Raw genomic sequence first — 15,436 nt, 5'->3', positions numbered from 1 at the left:
AGGGGGAGCTCTCTTCATGACTGAGCTTGTTTTTCCTGGCATTGTAAAGGCCACATGCTTTGTGGCCTTAAGTATGAGGCGTCTATGTGGGCTCCTTCTACACAGTAAGGGGAGAGAGATATAAAGAGGGCTATGTGGGAACAGAACCATTTATAACCCATTAAACTGCCTGTCCTGATAGACACCCAGCCCCTCCTACATGGAGTAATGTGTACAAGATGTGTAGTGCTCCAGGCCTTCCCAGCAGTATGATCTGGCCAAGGACTTATGTTCTGAATAACCTCTTAGGCAGTGCATGCTAATTAATACCAGGGACAGCTTCACAGCCCATGGAGGAGAGAGAAGCCAGGAATCCCCAGGACGAGGGGAGGATTCACCAACGCCCTTGACTCTTTATGGAGTCACCCCACACCCATCACACGCCTCTGATCCAGACAAACACTCCCAGTGACTGCAAGTACACTGCCTATGAACTCAGTCTAGTCTGTTGGAAAATAGCTTCTAGAAAGTTCTTTCCTCAAGGAATCCAGAGCCGACATCTACAGATCTTCACTTTAGGGCTCTTGCTGGAGTGTCAGCTAGAGTGTTGTCCCTCCTACACGAGAACCCCTTGTTGTTGGAAGACAATCCTTCTGAAATGACCCAAACTGTGTGAGACCCTCAAACTTCATCTCCCAGGACCTTCTTAGACAAGTAACTTCCCCAGTGCGCACTGAGTGGCCCAGAGAGGAATCTGGATGAGTTCCAGGCTCATCCTCAGTTTGTTCTTAGTGGTGGCAGCTACCAGGAACTAAGAGGACCTCCCTCTTGGTCTCAGAGTAAGTACCCATCAAGGGCCCGAGTCCATGCTTGCATGCTCACACCTACTCTCATTGTCATTTCCTCTAATGGGTTAACAGGACTACATTAAATTCGTGGACACCAAGAAACAGCAGCCTTTGTGGGAGATCTGTGCTTCAGGTGTGTCCAGAGGCACCTAAGGCTCTTAGGCTTTAAGCAACCAGGAAGGTAAGCACATCTGGGAAACTGAGGCTGGGATTAGGAGAGATGACATGTGCCCACAGGTACACGACACCCTTCCTAGGATTTGGAGCTCAGCACGTTTGAGGCCCGTCAAATGCCTTTCTCTTACTCTCAGACAGCTCAGCCAGGCAGGGGGGACGGGACAGATTTAGAATCAGCTACCAGAGGCCTGGACTTCGTGTGTTCCTGGGTACAGGTTGGTGTGGCTCTGAGCCTCCACTATGGCCCTCCTCCCCTCGAGTGCAAAGAGCTGAGTGTTTGTGGACCCCTGCTGTGGGTCTCTGGCACCAGAAACAGGGCGTGACCACTCAGCCTGGGCTTGAGGAAGCCAAGGCGGCCAGTGCCTGCTCTACCAACTCTCCTCAGTGCCCGGAAGCCTGAGGGCACACGGACTGGCTGCTTTCCCAGAAAACACAGCACTGCCTGCCTGTTCTGTCCTTGAGCTCAGGCCCAGTGCCGTCCTGTGACAGGATCCAGTTTGGGGATGGTAGACAGCGGACCTTCCTCCTCCTGTGGCTTCCAAGAGCCTCCAAGCTAGGGTCTCCAGACCAGAGACCTCCAGGGCTGGTCCCTAGGACACACACCCGCAGGGCAGCATGTGGCTTCATTCAGGTTGGGTGGCCTGATTCTGGAAGACAGGACAAGAGTCACCTCCCCTCCTTGATGAGTGAGTTACTCCAAAATGCCCTCTAGTACAGGCAGGGGTGAGGGCGGGGGCTTGGAGGCTCTCCAGGGGACAGCCTGCAGGCTTCTGACAGGGTGGAGGGCACTCTCCACTCCCTGTGGAATGTGAACCAGGCTGGCCTGATAGTTAACCAGAGGCAACTTTTTGAACTCTCCCTCCCCACCGTGAGCAGAAAGCTCCTTTCTTCTGCTTTGGTGGGGTTAGACGTGCTGTTGGAAGGGTGGGGGCTCTGACTCTGGAGGGGTGGCATGGAGAACAGTAGCCATCAGTCAGTCAAGAGACATCTAATCAGGATATCCCTAGGGCACTTGGTTTCTGGTGGTCAAGGTCCGAGGGCAAAGAGGAGAATAATGTCCGTTCTCAAGATGGTGTCGTGTCTCTGTGTGGTCAGGTGGAAAAGCATGGGCCATGGGTATGGTCCTGTCTCCCTTGTCAATTTTGAGAGTAACACAAAGAAAGCAGCTGCAATTCAGCCCGAGACTGACTCAGTGCTCTTATCTGTAAAATGGATCCTCAAAAACCTGGCACGCTCAAAAGTCACCAGATACGGGAACCGGCCTTTCCCCACTGTGAGGTAGGGTGGGACCAGCTGATGTCATCTGGCGGTTATCATGCTGGCCTGGGACCGAGCAGCCCTTGGTTCTAGCTGCCCAGAGAAGGACAGCAGTCCGGGGTCGCGCATCCTCCCTTCCCCACTAGGAGGAGCACTTGGCACTCTCTGAGATGCGTGTGCGTGGCAGGTCAAGAGGGCGCGCGCGGGGGTGCGGGTGGGGACCGTCGGGGAGCTGGACCTCGCCTCTCCAGGGCCCACTCTCCCTCCCGGGTGCTGGCAGGCTCTCAGAGGGAGGAGGAGGAGGAGGAGGAGGAGGAGGGGGAGGAGGGGGAGGAGGGGGAGGAGGGGGAGGAGGTCTGGCTGCCAGGAAGGGTGGGGCTGCCAGACACTGCAGAGCCACACTGTGACCCAGCCGTCCCGGAAACGCTCCCAACCTTGGCCCTCCGCGTGCACATCCGGCCGGGAGGGGTGTCGGCCAGGCTGTCAGTGGGGACAGAGGGTGCGCACGGGATGCCTCCGAGGTCAGGCTGCTGAAAGATCACCAAAATGGGAAAGAACAAGCTTGTTTGTATCCTATTCTGGGGCGAGAGGCTTTGAGAAGGGCTCGGTGTGAACAGAAGCAAGGCTTTAGCAGTGTGTTTGTTAGTCTCCGGAGGCTTCCCCAGGCTAACGTGTAAACTATTTTAATAACTTATTTAATTAATTAATTAAATTAAAATAGTCAACGGATATTAAAACTGTGCATCCTGTACCAATTGGTTACCTACATGAACACTTTTGCAAGTTGGTGCTTATATTGTCCATTTTATTCACTGGAATGGCGAGGAGGCAAGAGTCACATGACCAAAGTCACGTTGGTCCCAACTGTTGCATCCTGGACACAAACCCCCCACACTTAGCTTTTTTTCTTTTGAAAGCAGGACCTTAGGTTACACCTGGTACCCACTCAGTACAGCTGTGTTGAGCAGGAGACGGCAGGCATTTGGGAGGGTCTCTTTAGCACTACGGACAGATGACATCACGGAAAGCAGGTGACAGCTTAGAGGTGGGCATGTCATGGGGCCACAATGAGCCTGGAGTTAAGGTTCTACCTTTCTTCTTTCTTTTTCCTTTTTTCACAGACTGTGTCAGGGCAAGGCTGTTCGGAGTCACAGGCAGACCCCTCATCCTGGTGAGGGAGGGTGCACCTTGTGAGATTGAAGGAGACTGAACTAAGAGTCCCTTCTGTGTCCCGGATACTCCAGGTCGTGGGGGGGGAGGGGGGAAGGTTGAGTGGAAAGACACCTGCTTCCTTTGCTGACATCATTGTGGGGGGCCTTCACACCAAGTCCTGATGGAGGCGGTGACGTGGACTTGGCAGCTTGGCCTGCTCCGAGCCCTGAGTCACAGGATCTGGCCCATGGACTCGAGAGGCATGGACTCTTGTGTCAGAGACTCCAAGGATGCCAGGGATGCTTCAGCCTTTTGCAACTAGGTGTGAGAGGGGGAGGTACAGGCAGGGCTGGTAGTGGGTATCCTTACTCCAACATACCACCTCACCTACAAGCTACAAGTGGAGCTCAGCTGTCCTTCCATGCCCCCCTGTCCTGCCCTGTCTTCTTGACACTCAAGCCAGAACTGCCTTTTCCTCCCATCATTTTGACTCTTTTTGGGTTGGGGTTCAACAGGTCACACTGATTTAGAACCAGAAGGAGTCCATGTAGACAACATAGCCCAACCCAGACACCTCAGCAGAGGGAGCGTAGTCATGCAGGTGTGGGAAGTCATGAAGGGTACACATGGGGCCAGCAGGCTGGAGGCTGACGAGACAGGAAGCTGCTGTCATTCCAGACTACAGGGCCAGAGAGAAGGCGCCATGGCCAGAAGTCGGGGGGAATACAACCTTGGTGCACATTTCTTGGTAGGAGTTGGGCTCCAGTAGTGTTGCCAAGCAAAGGGAGAGAGACTGTTCCTTATCCTCCTCCTCCTCTTCCTGGGTCTCCCGGCAGCTGGAGGCTTGCCCTTGGCAAGGATAGTTTGCAAGAATAGAGCCGCGAATCGGAAGGGAGGAATGGAGGATGGGCAGATACAGCCTGGATCTGAAACTAAACAGGTCACAAACCCATTAACTAGTATCTCTTTAATTCGGGACCAGGTGAGCTGAAAAGCACACCTGCCTCTGAGAGACTAACTGGCCCCGGTAGTTATTTGGTCACTGATAATGCAAATGTTACCTTTGTCCTGCATGAAGTGGGGGTGGGGGGGACAGTCCATTTTTGGAGGATGACCTGCTTCCTGCACATTTTTCAGAAGATAGAGCCATGTCTGGTGCTTAACCGACCACCAGATGCTTTGATGGAGCGTCACAGCAAGCTCTGCGGAGGCAGTAAGACAGACTGATTGACGCCAGCACATGTGGATGACACTGGACCCAATCAGGAGACTGAAGAGTCTCGGCTCAGATGTACCATTTCACTTCGAGCCTCCGGCTCTACGCCGGCCTTCAAATGGGGACTCTGCCTTCTTCAGGGTTCTGTAGAAGCGGATGGCAAAACGTGCCAGGGAGTGTGTAGGTAGATTGCTCAGATAAAGGCTTGTGCCTGTAAACAAGGCCCCCAAAGGGGAGCTGCAAGTGGTGGTTGTTATCATGATGCCCTCTGGGGTGGGCAGCTGTAATCCTCATCCCATAACCAGAGACAACAAACAGTATTCAAGAGTCAGCTTGTCTGCCACCTCTTTGAAAAGAGTTTACTCTTCAAAGCCCTCTAACTCCCTCCTCCTTTATCTCCTTTTTTACCCCTCCCCCACACACCTTGCTTCAAAGGTATTTTTACAGCATTTTGTCAGGTGCTGGGCAAATAGTCCATCCGACTGGAGCTGGGTCTTGACTCATCTCCCAGCTATCCCAGGACTTTGTTTTTTTTGGTTTTTTTTGAGACAGGGTTTCTCTGTGTAGCTTTGGAGCCTGTCCCGGAACTCACTCTGAAGACCAGGCTGGCCTCGGACTCACAGAGATCCACCTGGCTCTGCCTCCCGAGTGCTGGGATTACAGGCGTGTGCCACCACCACCGCCCGGCGTCCCAGGACTTTCTGAACAGTCTGTGAACATTGTTGAAAAGCTCTAGTCACTACTTTAAGGGACGGCATAGTTTTCTTCATTAACACCGAGTTCTGCCTCCCTGCCATGCTTGTTCCGACTCCTGGGATCTTTATGGAGTGAACGCAGCCCCATTTTCCATGCCATGGCCCTTGAAATGTAGGGAAATAAAGATGGTAGGCCCAGAAAATATTTTCACTCTCTGGTTTCCACTTGGGGCCCGGAAGCTGATTTTCCATGCTATTAAATTCCTCAAGATGGTGAGCTAAGAGCTAATAAGCATGGGCTATCACTGGGGTGCCTGGACTCTGTCTCCAGTGTTCCGGGGGGGGGGACGACGGACAGGAAGCTGGGGTACCCAGGAAGGAACACAGATGGAGGTCTACAGGTGAGGGGAGAGTGGGCTTCTGTAAAGCGCAGGGGTCCCTCTGTCTGGAGCGTGGCATGTCTGGCTTGCTGCCGGGGACAAGCCTGAGCTGTAGAGTCTGGGGTCTGATTCACAGCCTCCTCTGTTCCCGAAGGATCTTTGCTAGAGCGCTCACAGCCTGACCCCAGCGGCCCTGAGAATGCCGACTGACAGCTGCACCGGGTGCAGCCACAGCAGCCCTTGCCGGGTGCCAGCTGGACGTGCCTGGCCACCACGCAGGGATGTCAGAGCAGAGCGGCAGGCCACCCTTCCGCCAGCAGGAAGCCCAGCCGCAAACACTTGGACAGGAAGCCTGTGTGTTGGCCAGCTGAGACAGCTCTGGTTTCTCTTGTGTCTGAGGGTTTGGCCTCTGGGTAGGGGAAAGCGAGCCAGGTGCTGTGGGCTGCGCTGATGGGGCCACGGACTCCCCCTTGAGTTTGGGTTGCGGGTTCAAGGGTGTGAGCCGAAAAGCATCCTCCAAGCTGCGGCAGAGGAGGTGTTTCCTGGAGGAAGGGCGAGGGAGCAGGGAACACGATGTTTACCAGGATTGGGCCAGCTGGCCGCCTCTGTGCTGCGATGCCTTTGAGCTGGCTCCAGGGAGGAGAGGGTTGATGGTTCAGGCCTCTAGTGCAAACCCAGGCTGGCTCCCATTTCCTGGCTGTCTCTACCTCTGGGAACACACACTGCAGTCTCATGGGGTTGGGATGCCCACGTGTTCCTTCCTGGCTTTCAGGGTGACTCCTCAGGGGTGCCAAGCTGTGTCGTGAGAGAATTACTGAAAACGGAGAGTGGTTGGCCAGGGACAAAGATGGATTTTGCATGTAGGGCTGACTTTTTTTTTTTACTCCTGACTATATATATGTAAACATCTAGAAGGCAGTCTATGCTTCCATATAACAGTCATGAAAGCCCCCAGGATCACAGGACTCTTAGACTTTTCACAAGCCTCGTTATCCTGTAAGAGATGTCTGGTGTCAGGTACTCAGGTAAGCAGATTGGCGTAAGGTCACACAACTCAGCAGTGGCCGAGCCTGGGTGACCACACTTCTACCACTCTAGAAAGAGAATGAAGAACTTTCTTTCCAAAATATATGAGCATCTGTCTGAGCATGCTCACCTGGGGGATGTGCTCTGGGCTCACATCCGGGGGTGGGGGGGGGGGGGGGGGGACACTCTGCTTGTAGTATTAGTTACTTCTGGGTTGCCTTGAAGCTCTTTTCGTTTGCCATTTGAATAATCCAGGTTTTATTCGACTTTGTGGTTTTGATTCTGGACCAGGGTGCAGCAGAATTTTCTATAAAGGCTGCCTGGTAAACATGCTAAGCTTTATGGGACATACGTTATGGGGGCCATGACTCAATTTTTGCTGTGGAGGTGTGAAAAATAGCTAGAGATAATACATGATCAAGTGGTCTTAATCTGTGTCTCAATAAAACTTTATCCACCAAATAGGCAGTAGGCCAGAATTGGGCCCCCAAGCCACAGTTTGTTGGCCTTAAAATTCCTTCAAACCAAAAATATTATTATTATTATTATTAGACAGAGTCACACTTGGGCAGGCTGGCTTTGAACTCACTATGTAGTTGAGAGTCAGAGTTAATCCAATGACTGCTAATTGAACAAATTAGCTTTGTAACAAGATCATTTTAAGTACTACTCCTTGTCCTTCCTTCTGCCCCCCACCCCCCCTGTGGGAACAATGGGATGTTACTGTCATCTCCTTAAATACATAGGCTGATTTGAACCAGTTCTGCTCTGGTTACTCTGGCAGGTAGCTCATCTTCCTCATCTTTGCTCCTCTGTGAAATGTGGAATGACCCCAGGCTCGGAGGACTGCATGAGGATAGTGGGCGTATATAAAGTCTGAGGTTCTGCCGGGAGGGTCGGAGAGACGACAAGAATTGTTACCTGAGAGGAAGCAGTGCCGATGCTGAGTCACCATGTCCTGACAGGTTGGGATGGAGCCTCAGTGTCCTCTTGTCCTCTGGCACAGGAATAGGATGCCATGCGTGAGGGAACGGGGCTCTCAGAAGCTTGCAGAGGGCTCCTGTGTGGCATCCCAAACCCACTCTGTCCAAAATGACCTCTTCATCTCCACCCCTTCCTCCTTCTCCATCTCTCTAGACCCCAAGCCAGAAGCCCTCCGGCCCCCATTGCCTCTTCTCCATGTCCTGCCTGGTTGGGCTCATCAGCTTTCTTAAAGTTCTGTCTGCTTTTTTATAGGTTTATTGAGAAACAATTCAGATAGCCTGCGATGGACCAGTTTGATGATGATTCAAAGGTTACAAAGTTGTATAATCAGGGCTGGAGAGATGGCTCAGCGTTTAAGAGCACTGGCTGCTCTTCCAGAGGGCGTGAGTTCAGTTCTCAGCAACCACTTGGTGGCTCACAACCATCTATATTGAGATCTGGTGCCCTCTTCTGGCCTGCAGGTATACATGCAGAGCACTCATACATAAAATATAAATAAATTTTAAAAAACCCACAAAGTTGTATATTCATTATTACAATGATTTAGAGCATTTCTATCATCCCTAAAAACAAAATCCCAGAGGTGCTGCAGTCCCTTCTTCCTAGCCCTAAGCTGCAGTTGGGGCTCGCTTACTGTACATCTGCCACTAGAAACCTGCCTGCTCTGAACATTTCACACAAATGGAATTATACCATATATGGTCTTGGGGTCTAGCTTCTTTCACTTAGCTTAATATTTTCAATCTTCCTCCATTTTGTTGCCCTTATCCACACTTTCACTGTTTTTTAAGGGCTGATGATATCCCATGGCATGGATTTAGGACATTTTATTCGCCCATTCATGAACTGTAAAATTTTAGTACGTCATTCAAAGGAAAAAAAAATCAAGGAGGAACTCAAGGACATCACAGCCCCCATGGGATTTGATGGAATAATAACTGGACAAAGTGGAACAACTGGGCATTGATTTGATGTCCGGGTAAAGAACAATGACTCAGCAGAGGAAGACTGTTTTCCCAAGCTCCCTCCACTCCAGGGCAGTTCGATGAGGACTCATGTAATCCTGACCTTCAACCCTGTTACATATCCAGCCACTTCATACACCAGAGTGTGGAAAACAGATGAAGTCACCAGTGAGTGTGTATTGTTGACATGAGTATGGCCATGTTAGGGATGCCAATGCCTCAGACTTATGAGGATGGCGGGGCTTTCCCTGGGTCAGGCTCAGGGGAACCACAAGGCTTATCTTTGGCAAGTTTGAAGGTTGACCTTTGGTTAAAAATGGTACACTGAAAAAAGACTGCAGGGTCATCCCCACCCCCAGACAGTTCCCCTAGAGACCCTCTATATAGAGACCAGCTAACCCATCTCCTTGTTCATGCTGTGTACAACAAACACCCTGAGTATCTTGACTGCTGGTATGTTTTGTCTGAGCGCACGGCCTACTTAAGTCTGTCTTTCTTAATCTCCATTTGTTCCCAGCCAGGTTTCCAGGACCCTGGCCTCGTGGACAGAGGTATCAGAGCCTTCAGGATGTGCGTCCAGATGAACACAGAAGCAATGGGGGAATGCATAAACTTGGTCACCTTAGTTTTATTCTGTGTCTTAGGAAAACAATTAGAACTTAAGATTGCGATGTAAGTCTGGAGTTACTTTTAGAGAATGATTTTAAAGACAGGGAGTCACTTTCTGTCACAGTAACAGACACGGAGATTGTCAACTGTCGGGCTGAAAAGACTTTTGCTGGCTCAAAGGTCTGAAGGTTTCAGTCTGTGATGGACAACTGTTGCTGTGTGGGAGTGTGAAGCAAACCAAAGAACAAGAGGAAAGAGACAGCCAGAGCCCTACAGTCTGAGTGTGCGTACCAGTTTCCTGAAGGTGTCTCACCAGGCCACACCTCTTAAAGATGTCATCCTTTACCACATGGGCCTTTGGGGGACATCTATGAGGCAAACTATAACAAACTGATATTGCACTGCTCATTTGAAATTCTGGATCTTGCTCCACCTCACTTTCAGCCTTCTATCGCAATCTGCAGGAAGATGGTATTTAAAAACTCAAGAATTAAGTGTCTTACAGCTGGAAGACACCTCATAACACCTATTCTAGCAGGGCTCACAGAGGGAAGATGGCTGTACAGGAAGCACCTCTGGCAGGGGTGGGCAGCTTTTGCAGAGCCCCATCTGTCTGCGGTTTTCTAACAAGCCACAGATACTGACTCTGTGCATGATGCTGCCACCCCAGGATACTAGCTGCCTCTCTCTCATAAACGGCTATGCAACCTCCCTGCCTTTGTATGTTCCCACTGGCTTCATGCTGTCAGGCAGAAGCATGTGATTAGCGGGCTGTGAAGTGTAGAGAGCCAAGGCCTGCTCTCCTCTGGCCTCCATGCCAGCAGGTGGGCCATGCTCTCACCTATTTTGGGATTCTTCTAAAACAGGAAAAAAAATCTTTGGATACTGTATGGTCAAAAAAAACAACAGGTGTCCACGACGATTCTAAATATAGTGTTCTCAAGCAAGCAAAACACAGAGCTTTGTCCTATCAACAATGCCAGTGTTAGGCAATGAGTCAGACAACAGGCAGGCAAGAATGGCAGCAGACAGACACTTCCAAAAGGTTGTGTCCTGGGCGAGCATCTCAGTTTGCTTGTGTCTCAGAGGGATCGGGGACTGAGATCCAGCATAGAATGAGATGTTTCTAGTAGCCAGGAGTGTGCCCTACAAGCAACTGGGTAGATGGAAGAGGCGGGGAAGGCGTGCTGCCTAGAAGTAAGTCTTCAGTGGACATTGGTAGGTGTGGCCAGGTTCCCACGGGTACAGAGCAAGGTGGTTGGCTTGCCTAGCCACTAGCCCATGTGACATTTTGGTTCTTATTTTTGTTTGTTTGTTTGTTTGTTTATTCAAGACAGGGTTTCTCTGTGTAGCTTTGCGCCTTTCCTGGAACTCACTCTGTAGCCCAGGCTGGCCTCGAACTCACAGAGATCTGCCTGCCTGCCTCTGCCTCCCGAGTGTTGGAATTAAAAGTGTGTGCCACTACTGCCTGGTGGTTCTTATTAAATGATAAATCTCACATGGGGCTGGAGAGATGGAGCAGAGGTTAGGATCACTTGCTCCTCAGATGATCTGAGTTCGGTTCCTAGCACCCATGTTGGGCTGTCATGTGTTGTCTTCTGGCTCCAAGATGTTGCATTCTTGGGGAATGTCCACATCCCCAAACTTGCTGGTATCTGTTCCCTGTGGCTACAACAGCTGTCTATATTGGTGGGGTCCTAAGGAACCCAGTTTAAAAAAAAAAGCGACCTTTTTTTCTTCTTAAGTGTAGAAGTAACTTTGAGGAATGATGACCTTGACTTAGCTGAAGAAAAGCAAGGCTTCAGGTGTAAGGCCACGCAGGCTTCCTCACACAGCCTCTGGAAAGGATAGCCTTTCTTCCCTGCCAGGGTCTTGCACAGATGTGCAACTGTGGGCTTCCATCAAGGGCAGGCCTGGCCAGGGAAGTTGTTGTTCTAAGGATGGAGAGGCAGGTGTGGGCTCTTCTTTTCTAGTTAAAGTAGCCATCCTGCTCCTGAGGAAAAGCTTATTTGTCCCAGTGATAAAGATGGAGGTGGAATTTGAGGGTGGAGGAGCCAGGCCTGTCCAGCCTTTGAAGGCTCCAGAAATAGCTCAGTATCTAACATGAAGAGATGGAGAGCCTGGGACAGGGACTGGACGTCTGTGCCATCACTTGGGCAAGTCACTCATCCTGACTAAGCTCTGTCCCCAAATCAGTGTTAATAACGGTCACTTGGTTATAATATGATGGTGTGGGGGAAGACACCACCTTGCTGAGTTCTGGCTATATTCTCAGTACAAACCAGCTGCTTCCAAGTCTTCTGCTCAAGCTCAGTGTATATTACAGGTCACATCCCCCAAGCTGCAGGTTGGGGCTAGGGTTTTCCTATCTCTCACTAGCTGCATTTATATCTGAATTAAAGACTTGTGGGTTTTCAGAGCCGTTAGGGACTCAGATACCATCGGGTCTTGTTGCAGATTAGTAACTGGTCGACAAGTGGGGGAGAGAGGGGGCGGCTAGGCAGAGGGCCCTGTGGGAGTTATAGATGACACGTGGGACGTCTCCTTCCTCTCCTCCCCCAACACCACTACTTCCTGGACCCAGTCATTCAGGAACAGTCCAGTCCACCTCACCAGAAGAAGCCAGGAAGCCTGCAGGGCCCCCATTCCATCCTGGTTGCTGCAGGGGTTGGTTCCTAGCAGCTATTGCCTGGAGGTGTCTCCTGCATAGCCCAGTGATTTCTCCAGCATGTCGGGACTCCTGGCTTCGGCCTGGATCAGGAACTTCAGATCTCGATTGCTCTTTTTTCTTCCTGTTTTATGTCATGATAATAACTCAGGCCATCTGAGATTCTGGGATAGCTGTCCCCAACCCAGCCTGGAAAGAGATAAGGAGATTTTGTATATGTGTGATTTATTTTTTCATATGTTCCCACTTTATTGCTTTTAAATAAATAAAAAAAAAAACATTAGATTTACTAATTTACTGCAAACCAATCCCTAAACTCAAAGTATCTTATGATAAAAGAATTCACTTTTCTTACATTGAAAAGACTCAAACCACAAAAGATATATTGCAAAATCAAGTTTCATCTTAAAGTAAATACAAAGTTTCACTAGGTGTTGACCAGAAGTGGGGTGTTCTTACACCAATGGGCACCCACACCTTTGTATGTGAGCACAGGATGCATGATAGCCATTTGCTCTAGATACACACGCTTTGGGGAGCTTGGTTTCTATTGAGCTTGATGACAAGACACAAGGAATGTTCTTCTGGAAGAGAAACATAGGCAGGCCATGTGGAGTTCACTCACAGTTCCTGTTCACGTCACATGAGAAGAACAGTCACGTAACACAAGGCAGTGACCTTGCTTCTCACCTCATCTTTGGCTGTCCTGAATCTACTGTGAGGTCACTTTCCTCCTGGCTGTCTCTCTCCAACCTTTGGGGACCCTCCCTGCTGAGCCCTGTCACACAAGGATGGCCCTGGAGTTACAGAGAAGACCTCTGCCCTGGTGTCCCCAGGCTGAGAGGAATCTCAGGGATAGCAGCTCAGAGGCAGTGCTGGGGACCATCACAGGTCACACTGTGAAGTGGGGGTGTCTGTGCTTCTGAACCCACAGTTGACCATCCGTGACCCTCGGCCCAGCTGAGTGAGATCTTTGTGTTACCCGCTTCCGACTGCTTTTGTTTTGTTTCTGTGAGTCAAGCTCTTATATGTCTCCCGACCTGGTCTCAAGTTCCAAATCCTCCTGCCTCTGCTTCCTGAGCCCTGGGATTATAGATGTGCCCCACACACCAGCCTCAACTGCTGTTCAGTGGGAAAAATTATGATCCAAGCACTTGCTTTGCACATTGCCTTATTTATTGAGTAAAAGCCTTTCTTTGGCATATACTTCTGAAGCTCCTCACCTATTCAAATGAGGTCCCTCTTGGAGGGGCAATAAAATTTCAGCCTTAAAACTGTCCCCTCTTTGGTTGGCTGTCTGTTCTTATTTATGGCAGGCTCTGAACTTCAGTCTGGTTTGCGAAGCCTGGCTGTTTATTTTGAACAGTGAGCCTGGGCTTCATCAAAACAGGCAGTATTTTAGAGAATCTGTCCTAAGGTGAAAGTCTGGGGTCTCAGAGTTTAAACCTGAGCCTCAGACCTGAACCCCACAGGCATAGATTTTGATGCTTTAGAAGCTGCTTTCTTGGAAGAGGATTTACTCTAACGGGTACTCCCTGTCTGTGGGGCATATGTATGCTCTAAGAGCTCCGGGGAGATGGGTAACCCCCAAGGGAGCACAAAGCAATAGGTGTGCTGAGCTTTCTCTCGCACAGACACACACCTGTAACTGTTCGGCACAGAAAGAGGTGACCCACAGCTCACAACAGAGTAGAACACCAGTGAGGTGAACTGCACTGTGCTGTATAACCCACTGTGCACATCCAGTTACCTACACCACTGTGATCAAGTCATGTGACTGTGGCCTCTTTCTGTGTCCGGTATGGTACTGTACACCAGCTGCTCATCTTCCCGTGACCATGTGAGACTAACGGGAAGCGCTTCCTGGCCTCTGTGCTATGTCTGGGTTGTCCAGATTCTTCTTCCTGGGGTCCTTACTAAGAAAGTAGGGGTCGTGTGAACTGAAGTGCTGGGGTGCTGGAAGTCAGTGTAATCGCTGAGAAGACATGAAAGTGGCCCCAGCGGCTGTGGCGTAGGTTGTATAGATTCTCTTCTTAACTGAGGTGCAGCAGTACAGGGCTTCCTCACGTTGCTCAGAATGGAACACAGCTTAGAACTTATGAATTGTAGCTGGCCGTGGTGGTGCTGGACAGCACCTGGGAGATGGAAGCAGGGGGATCAGGAGTTCGAGGCCACCCTGGGTTTCTTAAGACCCTATTGTAGTGGGTAGCCATTCCAGCTTTGACCTGGAAATTCTAACCCCCATTGAGGATTCAGTAACGGTCACGCCTACAAGGCAGGGCCTAGAGAGGACACTCAAGACCCGGACCTAGATGCCGGGGCCCTCTTGGTTCCAGGACCCTGGACGCTGGAGGTAGACCTAGACTGAGCAGAGTTCTCCAGAGAACACCGCTGGACTGCAACACACCTTTCCCAGACCCTGTAAACTAACTATTCATTCATTTGTAAGTTACCCCACAAAATAAACCTCCCTTTTAACTACGTGGAGTGGCCTTAATAATTTCACCAATACCCTATCTCAAAACAAAACAAAAAGTCCACAAAATTAAACCGGTTATGTTCTTTTCTGGGATTTTTCTACTTTATGTTTTCAGACCATGGTTGACAGTAGATAATAATAGCCCATGGGGTGAGAACTGCCGACAACAGGGGACTGTTTGCTGTAAATGAGACTTCCTTCTGATGTAGTCAAAAGAGGTCAATAGCTCCAATTCAATCCGGAGAAAATTCGTGGGGCCAGGCAGAGCACAACTCCTCACGGGTCTGCACCCCGGAGGGTGTTTATTGACCTCTAACAGCGGACCAGCTCTATGACAAAGTTCTGAGGTGCCTGACAGGGAACAAACCTAACACACAGAAAACTCTGTCACATGGGTGCAGGGGCTCTCCCTGGCTCCACTCACTGTGCGCACTCCATGCAGACCTGCAGCCAGGCCTGACTAGTCTCTGGTATCATGGTTGGTTTTAGTGCCAACTCGCCACAAATTAGAGTCATCTGGTAGGGAGCCTCAGCAGAAGAACCAAACATCCTGACTGCCCTGATCAATGTGGGAAGGCCCACCTGGGTTGTGGGCGACATCTTCTGGTAGCAGCCTGGATGATAAAAATGGTATTTCAGATGGTTCTGCAATCAACGATTCCAAGTCGTGGACTAGGGACCAGCCACTGTCCTGAACCTTCTAGGTCTGGTGCCAGATTAGGACTACTGAAGTAGTCTGTCTCATGGACTGAGTAACTACAAGTTGTTGTGTGTCCCTAAGAGACAGTGTGTGTGTGTGCGTGCGTGCGTGCATATGTGTGTGTGTGTGTGTGTGTGTGTGTGTGTGTGTGTGTGTGTGTGTGTGTTCATCCCCTTGGACTGCAGTTTGTGCCTTAAGTGCTCCAGTCCCCATCTACAGCTAGGTCTATGTCCCAAAGCTTGCTTTTCTAGTGGAGCATGTCATCTGCTGCAGACTGTGGTGTGCTGTTCTAGTCTGGAAG

At 50.4% G+C, this 15,436-nt stretch overlaps 1 long non-coding RNA gene across 1 annotated transcript; it reads left to right on the top strand.

Moving 5' to 3' along the window:
* Positions 1-1,496: 1,496 nt before the first annotated feature.
* Positions 1,497-8,088, top strand: LOC118594085. Its single transcript, XR_004946325.1, has 3 exons — positions 1,497-1,690; positions 7,515-7,695; positions 7,967-8,088. It is a non-coding gene; the product is annotated as an uncharacterized LOC118594085 (long non-coding RNA).
* The last annotated feature ends 7,348 nt before the right edge of the window (positions 8,089-15,436 follow it).

This window comes from Onychomys torridus, chromosome 12 (genome assembly GCF_903995425.1).
Source record: "Onychomys torridus chromosome 12, mOncTor1.1, whole genome shotgun sequence".
Classification (NCBI taxonomy): Eukaryota; Metazoa; Chordata; class Mammalia; order Rodentia; family Cricetidae; genus Onychomys; species Onychomys torridus.
Note: the sequence above shows the minus strand (reverse complement) of the source record. Positions and strands in the feature narration are given on the sequence as shown.